General features: G+C 49.7%; 1 long non-coding RNA gene across 1 annotated transcript; it reads right to left on the bottom strand.

Annotated features, from left to right (window-relative positions):
* Positions 1–6,918: 6,918 nt before the first annotated feature.
* LOC142819105 (uncharacterized) lies at positions 6,919–9,677 on the bottom strand. Its single transcript, XR_012896819.1, has 3 exons — positions 9,492–9,677; positions 9,010–9,120; positions 6,919–7,681 (listed from the first exon to the last, which is right to left on the bottom strand). It is a non-coding gene; the product is annotated as an uncharacterized LOC142819105 (long non-coding RNA).
* Positions 9,678–15,590: the final 5,913 nt, after the last annotated feature.

A 15,590-nucleotide genomic window follows, 5' to 3' on the forward strand; every position in this document is an offset into this window, starting at 1 on the left:
CATAAATCAGCAATAGAGCACTTAGCTGGAGAATGGGGTGGTAACATCCCATGGGGCTCATCATTAGGGGAAGAAAAACAAACCACTAACAAAGGACCAATTTCTCATATCATGTAACCCGAGGGTTCCAGCTAGCTCCTGCAGGGCTGGCCCACAACATTTTGGCACGTGAGGCGGGGAGCTCAAATGATGCCCCCATGTCCCCTCGCTTGGACCAGTCTGTCACCTGAGGTGGCCACCTCAGTTCACCTCATGGTAAGGCCAGCCCTGAGCTCCTGTCTCTTGGACCTGAGGTGAGTGTGCCCATCAGAGAATTTGACACAGGGCTGGTCATTCCTCACCTGCACTACATAGAATCCAGGCAAGACTTTTCTTACTGAGTGGAAATCTGGTTTGGGAGCAGTCTGAAATCTGGACATTTTCAAGCCTCACGGAAAAAAAAAAAATCGCTAGGACTGAGGGGTAAAGTTGCCAAATGTGACTTCGACTGTGAGCAAATGTCATGTAACATTCATTCCAATCACACAGTATCTGGCTCACATCCCTTCCTCTTATCCTTGGTCTAAACTTGTCTGATTATACTGCAGGCTCTTTGGGGCAGGGACTGTGTGGGTAAGTCTACACTGCAACACTATTTCAAAATAAGCCGCACTATTCCAAAATAACTTAGTCCATGTCTACACAGCCAGCAGTTATTTTGAAATAGTGTCAAAATACTGTCAAGCTGGAGGACTTCTTACTCTGACTCCTGTAACACTCATTGTACGAGGAATAAGGGAAGTCAGAGGAAGAGTGCTCTATTTCAAAATAAGTCCTGTGTAGACACACCCTATTTCAAAATAAGATTGACGTAGCTCTATTTGCGTAGCTTATTTTGAGTTAAGCGCTGTAATGTAGACGCATCCTGTATGTCTACCGTTTGTACAGCATCTAGCTGTAATTAACAGCGATTCATAATTTTACATCTGGGGAAACAGTCACAAAGAAATTAGTGACTTGTCTGAGGCTACACACAAGTCTACACTGGCACTTTATAGCACTGTAACTTTCTGGTGCAGAGGTGTGAAAAGATACCCTTCCCCCAGAGCGCAGCAAGGTAGCTGTAAAACACCAGTGTGAACCAGGCTACCATACTGCGTGCTGCGCTCCCTGAACTGTTAGCTACTCCCCTTGCAGAAGTGGTTTACAAAGAGCGCTGGGAAAGAGCTCTCTCCCACCACTAGTGCTGTGGCCACACTTGCAGTTTAAAGTGCCGCTGCGGCTGTTAAAGACAAAGCCACAGCCTTTGACAGAGCCTCGAACACACTCCAGGTCTCCCATTTGTGTTCTGACCATTCTACCTCTGTTAAACTAAATGCCCAGTGTTACCAAGTTCAGTGATTCTACCCTCAATCCCCAACTGTCAGGACTTATCTCCAGCCTGCACCCTGGCCACCACAGACTAAGAGCAGGTTGCAATGTCTGGCAAGACATTCAGGCTCAAAGGGAAAAGGGTAAATATGATCCTATAACACTTCTCGGGTCTAATTCAGATCTCATCTAATGAGGGGTGTGGGGTTTGTGTGTGGAGGAGCCAGGAATGTTTTCCTCTTTGTATGACAGAGCGTGTTATGTTACTCAAACAAACCACCATGCCAATGTATTTCAGGCAGTGCCCTTTGTACAGAATCACCTACACAGTAATTATTAAGCACTGCCCCTCACTATAACAATGCCACAGCCATGCAGGGGCAGATCCTCAGTTGACATAAATTGGTGTAGTTCCATTTAAGTCAATCTACATAATGTGAGGACAAAACTGGGGACACATTCTTCCCTCACCAGTGCTGGGGTAAGTCACTGAAAACAGTGGGCCTGATTCTGCCCCAGTGCACATATGGAGTAATTTCTATGAAGTCAATGGATTTCAACATGTAAAACTAGTAGGACTGAGACCAAAATCAGGACTTGTCTCCAACATACGGCGATTATGCTTTTACAGGTCTATAAATTAAACGATGCATGCAAACGCAGAGGGGAGATGGCAGAGATATGCTCCATGCAGGTGTTTCAGCGACTGTGTTCTCCATGGTCTCCGAGGCCTAGTTTTCACTGACAAGGTTTTTTGTTTGGGTTTTTGGTGACAAAGCCGGAGAGCATTCACATTGCGACATGACAAAAGTTGCGACAAATGTTCCATTTTGGCAACAAAACTCCCACAAGAGGCTTTTTTCTCCTCCCTTCCTCTACTATTGACAGTCATGCAGTGTGTACTACAGTCTGCCAAATTTATTGATCTCTAGCATATTTCCCACAATGCCCAGTTAGTCACTCTGGCCTGTGCGTTGAACTCCACTTCTCTGCAGCCATGTAAACAGGCAAACAGATATGCACTTCCTACCTGCAAACCCTGAGAACTTAAAATCCATTTCCTGGTGTCCTCATGGCATTCTCAGGGACACGGGGGTGGCTATTGCGCAAAACACTCTCCTGCTCCGGCAGACTTAACAGAAGGTGAAGGCGGCAAACAGCGGGTGTGAGCTGCACCCACAACGTGCCGTTTTTATAAAGAACTGGATGCAATCCCGGGTGGAGACCCCATGTCCACACCCAGCGGGGATACTTCCCATAGCAGAGTCAGAAACAGCAGTTATCCTGGAGACAGAAGTTACTGAAGAGATGTAAGTGGACAAGGAGGAGGGACTCAATCTGGTGACAACCAGTGTACCAACCAGGCAGTGAGGAATTGGAAAAGGTTCAGAAAAGAGCAGCAAAAGTGATTAGGGGTTTGGAACGGGTCCCATGTGAAGAGAGATTAAAAAGACTTCTCATCTTAGAAAAGAGGAAGGGGGGGAATATGGTAGAGGTTTATAAAATCATGAGTGGTGTGGAAAAAGTGAATAAGGAAAAGTTATTTACTTATTTCCACAATATAAAAACTTGGGGTCACCAAATGAAATAGGCAACAGGTTTAAAACAAACAAAAGTTTTTCTTCACTCAGCGCACAGTCAACCTGTGGAACTCCTTGCCAGAGGATGTGGTGAAGACTAGGACTTTAACAGGGTTCAAAAAAGAGCTAGAAAGATTCATGGAAGTTAGATCCATCAATGGCTTTTAGCCAGGATGGGTAGGAATGGTGTCCCTAGCCTCTGTTTGTCTAGAAACGGGTGATTGGGGAGGGATCATGTGATGCTTACCTGTTGTGTTCCCTCCCTCTGGGGCATCTGGTATTGGCCACTGTTGGCAGACAGGATACTGGGCAAATGGACCTTTGGTCTGACCCAGTATGGCCGTTCTTATGTTTATGTTTAATTGTTCTCAAATCCCAAGGTTTGTGAGGACTTTCAGCAACTGTCTCCGTTCTCTGCTGGTAAGTGCAGAAGTAGCTCTGCTGCAATGCGTGCTGTCCTCAGCACATTGAACATGATGTGGGCGCAAAAGTAAGCTGGGCACCCAGGGAGGGCAGGGAAGAGGTGGCTGATGGGAAATTTTTCACATTTCCAAAATGCCTAGCACTACGTTATGCGTTCCCTCCGCACTTAGTGTCTGAAGGGGAGGCCAGGCACAGTGAGAAGCTAACCCACATTGCTTTGCTCTGTCGACAGGGGAGCTAACAATGTGACCATGAAATGACCACAGTGGGTTGGCAGAAAAATGGGTTTCACAAGTTTTCAGTTTTGGTAACTTTTGCATGTCGACAGGACTTTCGTCGCCAAACCTTTCCAGTGTAGACATAGCCTGAGTTCTCTCCTGAGGGGCAGAGGAAAGTCTTGGCTAAAACAAAAGAGTTTCAGAACCTGTATTTCCAGTTTCGGTAACTGTACAGAAGAATATGCCCATGGAGTATGAACTCACAGGCCAGGAAACTGAACACAACTGAGATCCTTTGGGTGGATGTATTTAAAATGCGCTGAGACTAAAAGCTCCTAGTAGGTGCTGTAATAAGTAAGGCTTTAATCATACCAAGAACAATTATTCTGTTCACAACTCTGGATGATAATTATGTTCTACAGGCCTGAAATCCTCCTGCAGTGTCAAGTGAATCATCTGTTCCTAACTTTATGTCCTGAACGGAGAGCTGCTGTTAAAGAGTTGCCACATGCCATCCCAGGAGGGCTGTATTTCAGTGGTGGGTGGGCTCCATGCTGCAGCTGGGAGGTGGAGGGAGAGGAGAGAAGAACAGTGCATTCTGCACATCAGTTCCAGGAGTTATTCTGTGGGCCCCTCCTCACAGAAAGGATGTGAGTGCACTGGAGAAAGTCTGGTGGAGGGCAACAAAAATTAAGGCGCTGTAACACATGACTTATGAAGCGAGGCTGAGGGATTTGGGCTTCTTTAGTCTACAGAAGAGAAGAGTGAGGGGGGATTTGATAGCAGCCTTCACCTCTCTGCAGGGGGGTTCCAGAGAGGATGGAGAGAGGCTCTTCTAAGTAGTGATGGATGGCAGAACAAGGAGCAATGGTCTCAAGTTACATTAGGGGAGGTCTAGGTTGGATATTAGGATAAACTATTTCCCTAGGAGGGTGGGGAAGCACTGGAATGGGTTACCTAGGGAGGTGGTGGAATCTCTATCCCTCGAGGTTTTTAAGTTCCAGCTTGACAAAGCCCTGGTTGGGATGATTTAGTTGAGATTGGTGTGGCTTTTAGCAAGCAGTTGGCCTCCTGAGGTCTCTTCCAGCCCTAGGATTCTAAGAGAGGGTGAGGATGGCCAATCACACTGAAAAGGAGAGATGTCCCTCAAAACTCCGGAGCCGTTTGGATCTACAGCCACATCTGAATGACTTGCCCAGATCTATAATGAATGTATTCGAACCCTCTGACTGGCTTAGATTTGGAGCAGCGGTTTCCAACTGCTGGTCCGCAGACTGGTGCTGGACTGCAAATCATTGGCTACCGGGCTGCAGCGGCTGCCGTAGCTGAAGCCAGCTGTTTGTGGCAGCTCTGAGCTGCTGCACAGCAGCCAGCTTCAGCTGCGTCAGCCATGGCAGCTGATTTTGCCCAGCGGAGGCTCTGGGGCTGAGGTGGCAGCAGGAGGACCCAGAGCAGGAGGCGCCGCCCTCTCTCCCCCCCTCCCATCCAGGTAAAATGGCAGCCCAGATGGGATTCCACACTTTCCTCTCCCCCACCTCTATCTATGGGAGCACAACACGCACTTGGGGAGGGAGGGACTGCGAAGGAGGAGGGAGCGTGTACACTGCCATTGTCTGCTCCCCCTGCCTGCATGACACTAGTAGCCATGCTCCCTAGAGAGGGCAGCCTCACTCTGGGGAGTGTGGGGGTGAGTTGGGGTCAAAGGCAAAGGGGTGTTGGGTGAAGGCATGGTGGGATCACGGGGCAAGAGGGGGTTGGCATGGGCTGTAGGGGCCAGAGGTTAAAGGGTCAAAGTGAAGGGCATAATGTTGGGGGTCAAAGGGCAGTGCTTTTTTGTGATGGTACTGCCTAGTATGCAGTACTGGAACCTCCAGTCAGAGCTTACCTGGAAAGAAGAGCATACCGGCACCACTAATGAAAATGGTCAGCAGTCAACTGGGCTGTGTCTCTTAAAAGGGCAATGCTGGCCCCACTGTCCTCTTTTTTTTTTTTTGCTCAACAACTTTTCCCCTGGAGTACTGGCACCTTTTATTTTTTTTTCTAAATAAACAAAAAAAGCACCGTCAAAGGGTATCAGGCACTGGGGAGCAGGGGGCTGGGTCGGGGCTGGGGGTTAAAGGGAGAAGGACTGGGGTTGAGGGAGGGCAGGAGTTAGAGGTCAAAGGGCAAGAGGGGGCAGGTCGCAGTGGGTCAGTGGTTATGGATCCAGGTGTGGCGCAGCTGGTGCTTCTGTCTCAGGGGGCAGCAGATATGAGGTAGCAAATATGCAAATGAAAGGTTACCAGCCTGCAAAAGTTTGTGAATGGGTTTGCCAGTCTGCGGTATAAAAAAAGTTGGGAACCACGGATTTAGAGGGCATGCTGATGCAGATAGGATTTGGATCTCTAGTTTTATGCCATGTAAATGCTACCTCTGCTGCTTTGTGGTGACACAATAGCAGGTGAAGAAAGGAACACAGAGTGTCTTTGGCAGGAAGGAGAGATGTTTGTCTTTGTTCCATTGCAACAAAGGAGCACAGGGTGGAGAATTTACATAGCTATTGTGCTCCTCGGCTGGGCCAAACAGGAACATGTTATCAGCCAAACCCATCTGCTCTTCTGATTTGCATTTTGGAAGTGTGTGACAGGCCACTGAACTCTCTCCATATTCTTTCCAGGAAACAAAAAGGTCAGCAAGTTACCTGCTCTGCAAAGCCTCATGCAAATTGACTTCTCCTTAGTTCTCACCAACACTAGGCTACATCTAGACTACAAGCCTCTTTTGAAAGAGGCTTAATTTTTTGAAAAACCCTCTTTCGAAAGAGACCATGTAGACTACAAGCAGATTTTTCTAAAAAGCGAGCCGCTTTTTCGAAAGAGTCTAGACGCTCTTTCGAAAAAAAGCACAGTTTGCATTACATAGTGCCGTGTTTCAAAAGAGTACTTTCGAAAAAAGGCGTTATTCCTTGTAAAATGAGGTTTACCATGATCGAAAAAAAATGCGCCACATTTTTTCCATTTACTTTCGAAAGAACACGACTGCAGTCTAGACACAGGTGAAGTTTTTTCGAAGAAAACCTGTAGTCTAGACACAGGAGACAAGTTTTGGGGGGTAACTGTGTTAGTCTGTTTCAGCAAAGAACGAGGAGTCCTATGGCCAGCGTTCCCTGTAAGCTGTGTGGTTGTGCAGCCACACAGGAGAGATTCCAATGCTGCCTAGCTGATTAGCAGAGCACCCACCACTAGGTTTTTGTTTCTACTAGTGGTGCACATGTGCCTCAGTGCACGTAAAATTTATTCTGCACATGGATGGAAAAGATTAGAGAGAACATTGCCTGTGGCACTATAAAGACTAACATTTATTTGGGAAGAAGCTTTCATGGGCTAGAACAGGGGTGAGCAATAATTTTAGGGGGGGCACTTTACTAATTTTTGAAGTGGCCCTTAGCCACTCTGAAAGGTGAAGGGCCTCTGGCCAAAGGGGTGGGCCCAGGACCCTGATTAGCCTGGGGGGGTGGAGGAGCATGTGAAGTCTTTGCCCCCCCCCCCCCCACTTAGAGACAACTACCAGCTGTTCTGAACAGCTGGCAGTTCCCTCTAGGCACCTGAAAGACCCATGAGCTTCCTGCCCCACCCTGCAAGGAGCATGTGACACTTTCACTCAAAGCGCTGTGTGCCCCTTGCAGGGCAGAAGGAGACTTCACGCACTTCTCACCCCCAAGCCAATCAGGAGCACGCAGAAGGAGCATGCAAAGTCTCTCGCTCCCTGCCCCTGCCTTTCAAGGGGTGCAGGGCACTTGCAGAGTGAGAGAGACTGTACACCCCTCCCTCCCCCAGGCCCTGATTGGCCTGAGGGTGGGGGAGTGTCAGGGCATCTGTGGACTGAATCCATCTGCTTTAGCAGGCTGCACCCAGCCCGTGAAGGCCCCTTTACCCATCCCTGGGCTAGAGCCCACTTCTATGCAGCTCATAGCGACAAGGCTGTGTCCACGGAATATTTGCCGACAACAGACTTCTAGGCCTCACAAGCAGCTTCCACACTGTTGGCCGGAGAGCGCTCCTGTCGACAACGCCGCGCTCGCACTTGCCAAGGCAAAAGTTTTGCCATTGGGGGAGGGGAGGGTTACGCTCCCTGTGAATAACAAAGTTGTGTGGATCAATTGCAAGTGTAGGTAAAGTCTAATATTCTGGGAGGGACATAGCTACACCACCACATACTACCACCAGAGGGCAGCCTTACTCCACTCAGCTGCTAGGCATTTCCTGCACCTCCACATCATTCCTCATCTCAGAGACCCAGCTGACAGGAGGTTGTTAGTAGCCAATTACCATTATTCCCTCGGTTCTTCACCCCATTTGGGAAGGAAATCCCTGTTATTAATTGCTGCCTGACTCCGAGACAGCTCTATCCTCTCCTCATGGAAGGGAATAAGGGGATGGACCAAGCATGGTTCTCCAGATGAACACAGAGCCATCGGGGAGACGCCCGTCCTTCTCAGACTTGCAAGGTAATGGGAGCAATTCAGCCTTCCAGGGCCTTGAGCAGAAGTGTCCACGGCTCACTGATTCAAAGGATTAAGCAGGCTGCATAAAGCCCTAGACTCCCACTTGTAGGTGCAGCAGAGAGGCAGGTAACAGATCCCAAGAGAGTCGCTCTGGGAACAGAAGTAGGTCACAATAGGAGGGAGCTTTCTATCAGCATGTGTTTCTAATGCAGAGGGGCTGCCTCTCGGCCCCGGCCCCACAGAGAGAACAGGCACAAGGGTGTTTTCTGTCTGTGCAGAGGGGCTGTATCTGCCTGCTGGCTGCACTCAGGTCACACAGAGCCGCTGCTGGGGGCTCCAGAGGCACCAGCCCAGAAAAGCATCCTTCAGAGTCACGCTCAGCTCTTGGGTATTTCCAGGGATCACTTGGTGGTCCAGCAAGGTCCCAGAACACCAGACCCTGCATCCTTGCGGGTGCAAGGAAGGCTGAGCCGGGCCTGCCAGTCAGAGGGCAATGGCACATTGATGCTGTAAATATGAACAGAGAAAAGGCTGCCCCTGAGCTAGGCAAGAACGCATGTGCTGCATTTGCAGGTCTGGGCCTGGGAAATGCCAAAGCTGGGTTTATGGTGCTATTTTGCCAGAGCAATGCGGAGCTACCGGACCATACTACTGAATCTGGATCAGTTTGCTCACATGGGAGCACCATGCTGCTATTCGATGAGGCAAATGGAAACAAACCCCAGGCTTTACTTCACTTAATGCCACTGACGTTGACATGTGATTTCAATATCCTGTAACATCAGAGTTACCTTCATGTGCCGCATTTGCCGGTGCTGCTACTGATCAGCGACTATCCTCAGACTTATGTGCTGCCACGTTAAGTCCGATATTCCGTTTTTTAGAATAGTCCATACCCCTTCTCTGGATGAACCCTGTGCTGCAGAAAAGCAGTAGCCAAAGATTCAGCCCTTACCGTGAATCCGATGCCCACGGTGGCAGAGAAAGAGCCTGGAATGAACTTGCCCTGGTCAAACTGAACCAGCAGTGACGTCTTCCCCACTCCACTGTCTCCAACCAGGATAGTCTGTAGGAATCAGAGAGAATTGTTTGTTAGCATCTCCCAGCCAGGGACTCAGGAAGCCCCTTTTCCCCACGTACCTACAGCTGGGTGCTTTTGTTGCATGCCTGGACCCCACTGAACAGTGTTGAAGTCAATGGAACAATGCCATGGGGGTGGGTAAAGGCAGTAGCTTAGGGACTAGGGCAGTTGCCTGTGGCATGCAGAACTGTGGTTTCCAGTCCAGGCCCCAATTCAAGTCTAGACAGTTCAAGTCCCAACATCCCCTGACCACACCCTCACCCCTGCTGCCCAAGCCCTGCCCCCCCAGGAACAAAGGTACACCCCTAGCATTATGGGGAGGGTGAGCAGCCCCAGCCTCCCTGGTCCCAGTTCACCTTGTGGCAAGGTCCTTGCTCAGGATTCTCTCCCTAGGAAACCTTCTTTGTCCACAAATCAGCTGGAGACCCTTTCTGGTGCAGTCACCTGTCCCTTTTATGTCAGTGCCAATTTCCCACCAGCTTCTATTTACAGAGCTCTAGGTTTCTAGTAGCCAGCCTCACCATCTAACTTGGGTGCACACTCAGACTAACCCCAACTCCTGCCCTTTCACTTCCCCTCTGGCTGCCTTATATAGCCCTGTGGCTCATGAGGCCCAAACCTGCTTCCATTAGCCCGTCAGGCCTGAGCTTGCTCAGCTGGCTGTAATTGGCCTTTTCAGCCAGGCTATAATGGCAGAGCTCTGGCTTAGCCAGCTGTTTGTCATGTGCCAGCAATGTCCCTCTGCAATGTATATTGGACAGACTGCTCAGTCACGTCGCCAAAGAATCAGACATCCGACAATTTCACAAAGAAAAACCTGTTAGTCTACATTTTAATCTACCTGGGCATTCCCTGGAAGACCTGGCAACCTGCGTCTTTTACTTCAAGGAGACTTTAACACCAGATTAGAGAGAGACACTTCAGAACTTTCATTCATGCTTAAATTCGACACGTTACGAATGGGCCTTAATAAAGATGCTAATTACCTTACACATTACAAAGACAGCCTCCCCACCTATTGATAGTCCTATTAACTCCAGATTAGCCACCCTTTGATTTACAATACACTATTTCCTCCTTCCGTCTCCCTCGCCCCACCTTCTGTTCTAAAATCTGATTTGTTAGTTTATAATGTATTCACTTTCTTTATTGTATTCCTTTGTTATATATGGTCATGCCAATTCTCTTTCAGAATATGATCTGAAGAAGTGAATCTGGCCCACAAAAGCTCATCACCTAATAAACTATCTTGTTAGTCTTTAAAGTGCAACATATTTTTTCCTTTTATTTTACCAAGATCAGACTAACACGGCTACCTCTCTCTTACTATACTGCCTTCTGTAGGCATTCTGGGGATGGAGTCTGGGTGGGGTCATCCTGGTGGTTTGGGAAGGCACTACCTTCCCCCGCCTAAAATACCCACCGCCCTTGAACAATGCCAATTTCCACAAGCTAAGGAGAGAGCTCCTAGGCTCTGATTCTGCCTTCAGGCCAGTTTGACACTGGCTTAACTCCAATGACTGTTAGAATTACTCCTGAATTACATCAGTTCAAGTGAAGTGACAATTGGCTTCATGGCTTCTCTGTGGGGTCCAAGAAGCAGCAAACCCCGAAGTGATGAGGGTGGGGGGGATCTGACCCAGCGGATTGTTGTTACCCCTGAGCACCAGGGAAATACAAGCTCTGATTGAAGTCCTAGCCAGCACTTTGGGGCCAGAGACCAGCTGGGATCTCTGGGCAAGGGAGATTCATGGATGTGGGGTCCCGACTCTGTAAGTCACTCTTGAGACTCAGCCCTGCAAACTGCCTAGGGCTTGTAGGGCTGAGCAGTGTAATGCCTCAGCACCCATAGAGACCAGGGCTAAGCATCCTCAGCTCCCCCGGAGTTTTGACAGTGACTTGCAGAAGGTGCCTGGCACCTCTCAGGACCAATCCTGGGAGTGTGTTAGGCATGTGCAGGGCCTGAGCTAGTGACAATGAAGAGCAGGGAAGGAGTCCCAGCCAGCGTACCCTGTATGCTGAGTACTTGGACGGCCACCCGGAAGAGATTCATATGCCACCCAGTTGCATGTGGTTCTACTGATCGTGCACATCCAACCATGCCTCTGTGCACGTAACACAATTTATTCTGCATGTGGATGGAAGAAAAGAGAGACCATATTGGTCTCATTGGGTCCAGGACCAGATCCCCTGGGTGGCAGAGTCAATAGGAGTTTGAGGGGGGAGCTCGATCGTATCAATGCAAGAAAATACGTAGGTGTGCCTAGAGCTGGTGAGCGTATGTGGGCGCACAAGTCTCTCAGGATCACGTTACCTCTTCACGTCCTAATGTTCTCCAGGCACCCCTCCTCCCTCCCTTACAAAGTGCCCTTAGCTCCTCTGGTCTGCTGCCACCCCACAGCTGTATCGAGCTTCTCTGCGCTCTCGAAGGGAGGAAGGAGCTGAACAGGCCTCACGAAGCAGCAGCCCCTGATGTCAAGAGAGAGCTGCCCTCTGATGCCCAAACTTCCTGTTCCTCTTTCCCTGGGCTCTATGTCAAAACCCCCCAACCGCATCTCGCTGTGTGGTCACAGCATCTGGGCAACAGCCTTCATGTGCAAATAACAGCTCAGGCGAGTGCAGAAGCCTTTCAGAAGGGCTGCTCAGCCCGGCTTCCTCTGTCTCAGCCTCTGCGGGGGAACCAATTCCACATGGCTCGCCTGGGGCATCCCCAAAGATCTGAGGAAGAACCAGCTTAGGCCACAAAAGCCTTCCAGTCCCGTATATTAACCCCACAGAGCAAAGCCACCCAGAAACCAGCCCTAGAGATGGAGAACCATTATGGCTTCCTTGGCTTCCTTTCAGGTCAGCGGTATGCCACCATCCCACAGTAAACCCTCTACCTCACCGCCTGGGGAGTGTTAAGAGCAGAGGGCCTTGTTTTAAACGGATCCATTCTCCCTGCCTTCTCTCTGGCTCTGGCCAATGAAAGCAGGCTCCTGCTCTGGGAAGTGACCCTATACAAATGTAGGGTGCCATGTTGGCATCCAGGTGTATTCCAGTATTTTTTCCCCCAGCTGCAGTTCCTGCAAACTCAAGTCAGGATAGATTCTCTCCTAGCATGTCCCCACCAGTAATACAAATGCTCCCTTTGTGTACAGGGCTGGATTATGAAAAGGGTTTTGGGGACTGTAGGCCAAGGCCCGGGGCTCTGGGATGTAGCCACCAAAGCCCCTGCATGCTGCATTCCTGGCGGGCTCTGCCTGGCTGGGGGTGGAGGTGGGGGAGAGGACGGGCTCTGTGTGCTGCTATTTCCCCTTTCCCCCCAAGTTGGAGCCACAGCGCTGCAAGCACAGGGAAGGTCTCTCTCTCCCTGCAGCCTTTCTCGCTGCCACTCCCATTGACCAGGGATTGCAGCCAATGAAAGTGGTGGGGGGCGGTGCCTGCAAGTGCAGAGTGGCACAGAACCAGCTGTTCCCCCTGCCAAATAGGAGCTGCACCAGGTAAGCACCCCAATCCTCTGCTCCCTCCCTCCCAGACCCCACATCTCCACGAGGCATGTGAAGGACCAGTCGACTGTCCAATATGCAAATACTTATCGGAGAGTTGACTAGTCGCTTCCCCCACCCCCACTTCAACGTGGCAGTGCTGCTTGAAGCCTGGGGCCAGACCCCAGGCTCCATGCAGCACCACCGCTTTGAGAAGCTGCGTGCAACCTAGGGCCAGCTTGGGTGTCCCTAGGTGGAGTTTCCAGGTGGCAGTGCCATGTGGAGCCTGGGATCAACTGGGGACTCCCCCACTGACTCCAGTCTCCGTGTGGCACTTTTGGGTTTGAAGTGTAGCAACAGCTGTTGCTACACTTCAAAGGCGGAGGCGCCTAATTGAATAGTTAATGTGAAATGCATCGGCTATTCAATTAGTCAATTACCTGATACTTAACATCCTTAATCTCCACCCCTAGCCTGCTACTGCACCCCCACCTCCAACCCACTCCCCAGCAGCCCTCTCCTGCACATTGATCCCCTCATTTTGGCTCCTTCCTCGAGCCTAGGGTGGGCCCCATAAAATCTACTAGCCCCAGGCTCCAGAAGGGTTAATCTGGCCCTGTCTATATACTCCCATGCAATGCCATTGTATTCAGATTATACCCTCAGTGACTCTTGATGTAGTGTATATACTAGTGCCAGTCCCTTTAAGTAGTTTGTGAAACTTTTAATGGGGCTCACTGTGTTCTGGTTGAGAAGCCACCAGAGCCCAACTGGAGCAACAGGGTGGGTTTCTAGAGCTAGGCCTCCAACCTTGCATACATTCAGCAAACACAATTATTTGATCCTCGCTGTGCCTGTGTGGTTCCTTTATTCTGGGCTTGTTTCAGAAAGGCAAAAAACCTCAACACCCACAGAACCTCATATGCAAATGAGTTTGCATAGGTGTAACTGATTGGCTCTATAATGGGAATTTAGCATTTGTTTCAGGTGATGACAGAGAAGGACGAATAGAATCTAGACTAGGGATGTTAGATAGTGGGTAATAAAATAGTTGACTAACGGCATAAATTCTTAGTCGAATTCTATAGTCACTAAGGTGCTATTCTATAGTCCCCAGAGGAGTGGCTGGCAGCCAGTGTGCTCTGGCCCTACTCCTGGGGAGCCTCCTGCCACCCCACACTGCTGCCTCTCTATCAGAGGCAGTAGTATGGGGTGCCAGGTGGGAGCTGGTCCACAAGAGGACCTGATTAAAACCAGCTTCCTGCACAAACTAGGTCCCACCTGCCATTCTGTGCTGCTGCCCCTGATAGAGGCAGCAGAACAGGGTGGCAGCAGCCCCGTCTGTGGGGGGCCCCTGGCCTGGTCCCTGGCTGGTCCCTGGCCTAGGCCTATTGGTTAATCATCTAGTCAACTACTCATTCACATCCTTAATCCAGACCCCCCAGCACTCCTGCCCTTGAGCTGTGCTGATTCTGCAGGGCCAACAGGAGTAAAAAAAGTAGTCCAACGTTGTTTCTGTCACTACGGGGAGCACCTACAACTCTGACACTGGAAGCAAGGAGGCGTCAGCTTTACATCTTCTCTTTTTAATGACTTCACCTGTCTCTGGATGTGTCTAGACTACACTGCTTTGTCGACAGAGAGATGCAGATTAGGCACGTCGAAATTGCTAATGAAGCTGGGATTTAACTATCCTGTGCCTCATTAGCATAAACATGGCTGCCGCTTTTTTTCGAAACGGAGTTTTTTCGAAAAAGAAACGGCAGTCTAGACGTGGATCTGTGGAAAATGAAGCCTTTTTTGACAGATCCTGTAAACCTCATTTTTTAAGGAATACAGGATCTGTGGGAAAAGGCTTTATTTTCGACAGATCTGTGTCTCGACTGCCGTTTCTTTTTCAAAAAACTCCGTTTTGAAAAAAAGCAGCAGCCATGTTTATGCTAATGAGGCATGGGATATTTAAATCACGGCTTCACTAGCAATTTCGACGTGCTTGATTTGCACCCCTCTATCGACAGAGGGATGAAGTCTAGACCTAGCCTCTGATCTGGGCTTTTTGCCCATAAATCTAAGCACCTTGCAAAGGAGGTCAGTGTCATTTTACCTGTTTTACTGATGGGGAAACTGAGACATGAGAACATGAAGTGACTTGCTAAAGGTCATCCAGCAGCCAAGAATAAAATCCAGCTCCCCTGAGTCCCAGATCAGTGCTCAATCCACTGGGCAACACTGAAACAGGATGTGCAAGGACCTGAAGCTAGTGTCTTCCCCATCCCAGGTGAGTACCCTTCTCCCCTCCGGCCAGTTGTATTGTAAATACATTTGATAAGGTCTCACGTGGGAGCGTTAGCAGGGACTGACTTTTACATAGGTTACTCCTGAGAGACTTCTGCACCAAACAAATACAAATTTGCAGTAAAATATAAACACTCTGCACACAATAGTTTAAAATCCTGCAACTGTATTTGTTAAATAAATGTGGAGGCTCCGGCAGGGCGCTGAGGAACACAAGCTGCTGGCTACACAGAGATCACAGCACAGTTCCCCCCACTCACCTCAGGACACGGACTCAGCAGTGAGTCTGCATCCACCCCTCACACAGTGCGAGGAATGGGCCTGCCCCGGAGACAGCCCAAGTCCTTGCCCCCTCTGTGCTCGGTGCATTAGGGGTGGGCAGGCAGGCTCAGCAAAGCAGGATCCAACTGGGGAGAGGCTTAATGTGGGAGATCCACTTGTGGGTTGAGAGGATTCTGCGAGAGGCATTCTGGGTGTGGGTATCTCAGTGGGGGATCTGGAGAGGGGCCTGGATTCACAGGGGCTTGTTGGGAGGTTCTGGGTGCAATGATAATAGACTCTGCAGGACGGTCCAGTTGGGGTTCAATTGGGTCCGGGTGTTGGAGAGAGTCGCATGACTGGTCTTATGGCTTCCCTTTGCTTGCCCACCAGAAAGTATTTTGTCTGCAGGGAAGCAAAGAAATCTGCAGTGGA

This window comes from Pelodiscus sinensis, chromosome 20 (genome assembly GCF_049634645.1).
Source record: "Pelodiscus sinensis isolate JC-2024 chromosome 20, ASM4963464v1, whole genome shotgun sequence".
In the NCBI taxonomy this organism is placed as follows: Eukaryota; Metazoa; Chordata; order Testudines; family Trionychidae; genus Pelodiscus; species Pelodiscus sinensis.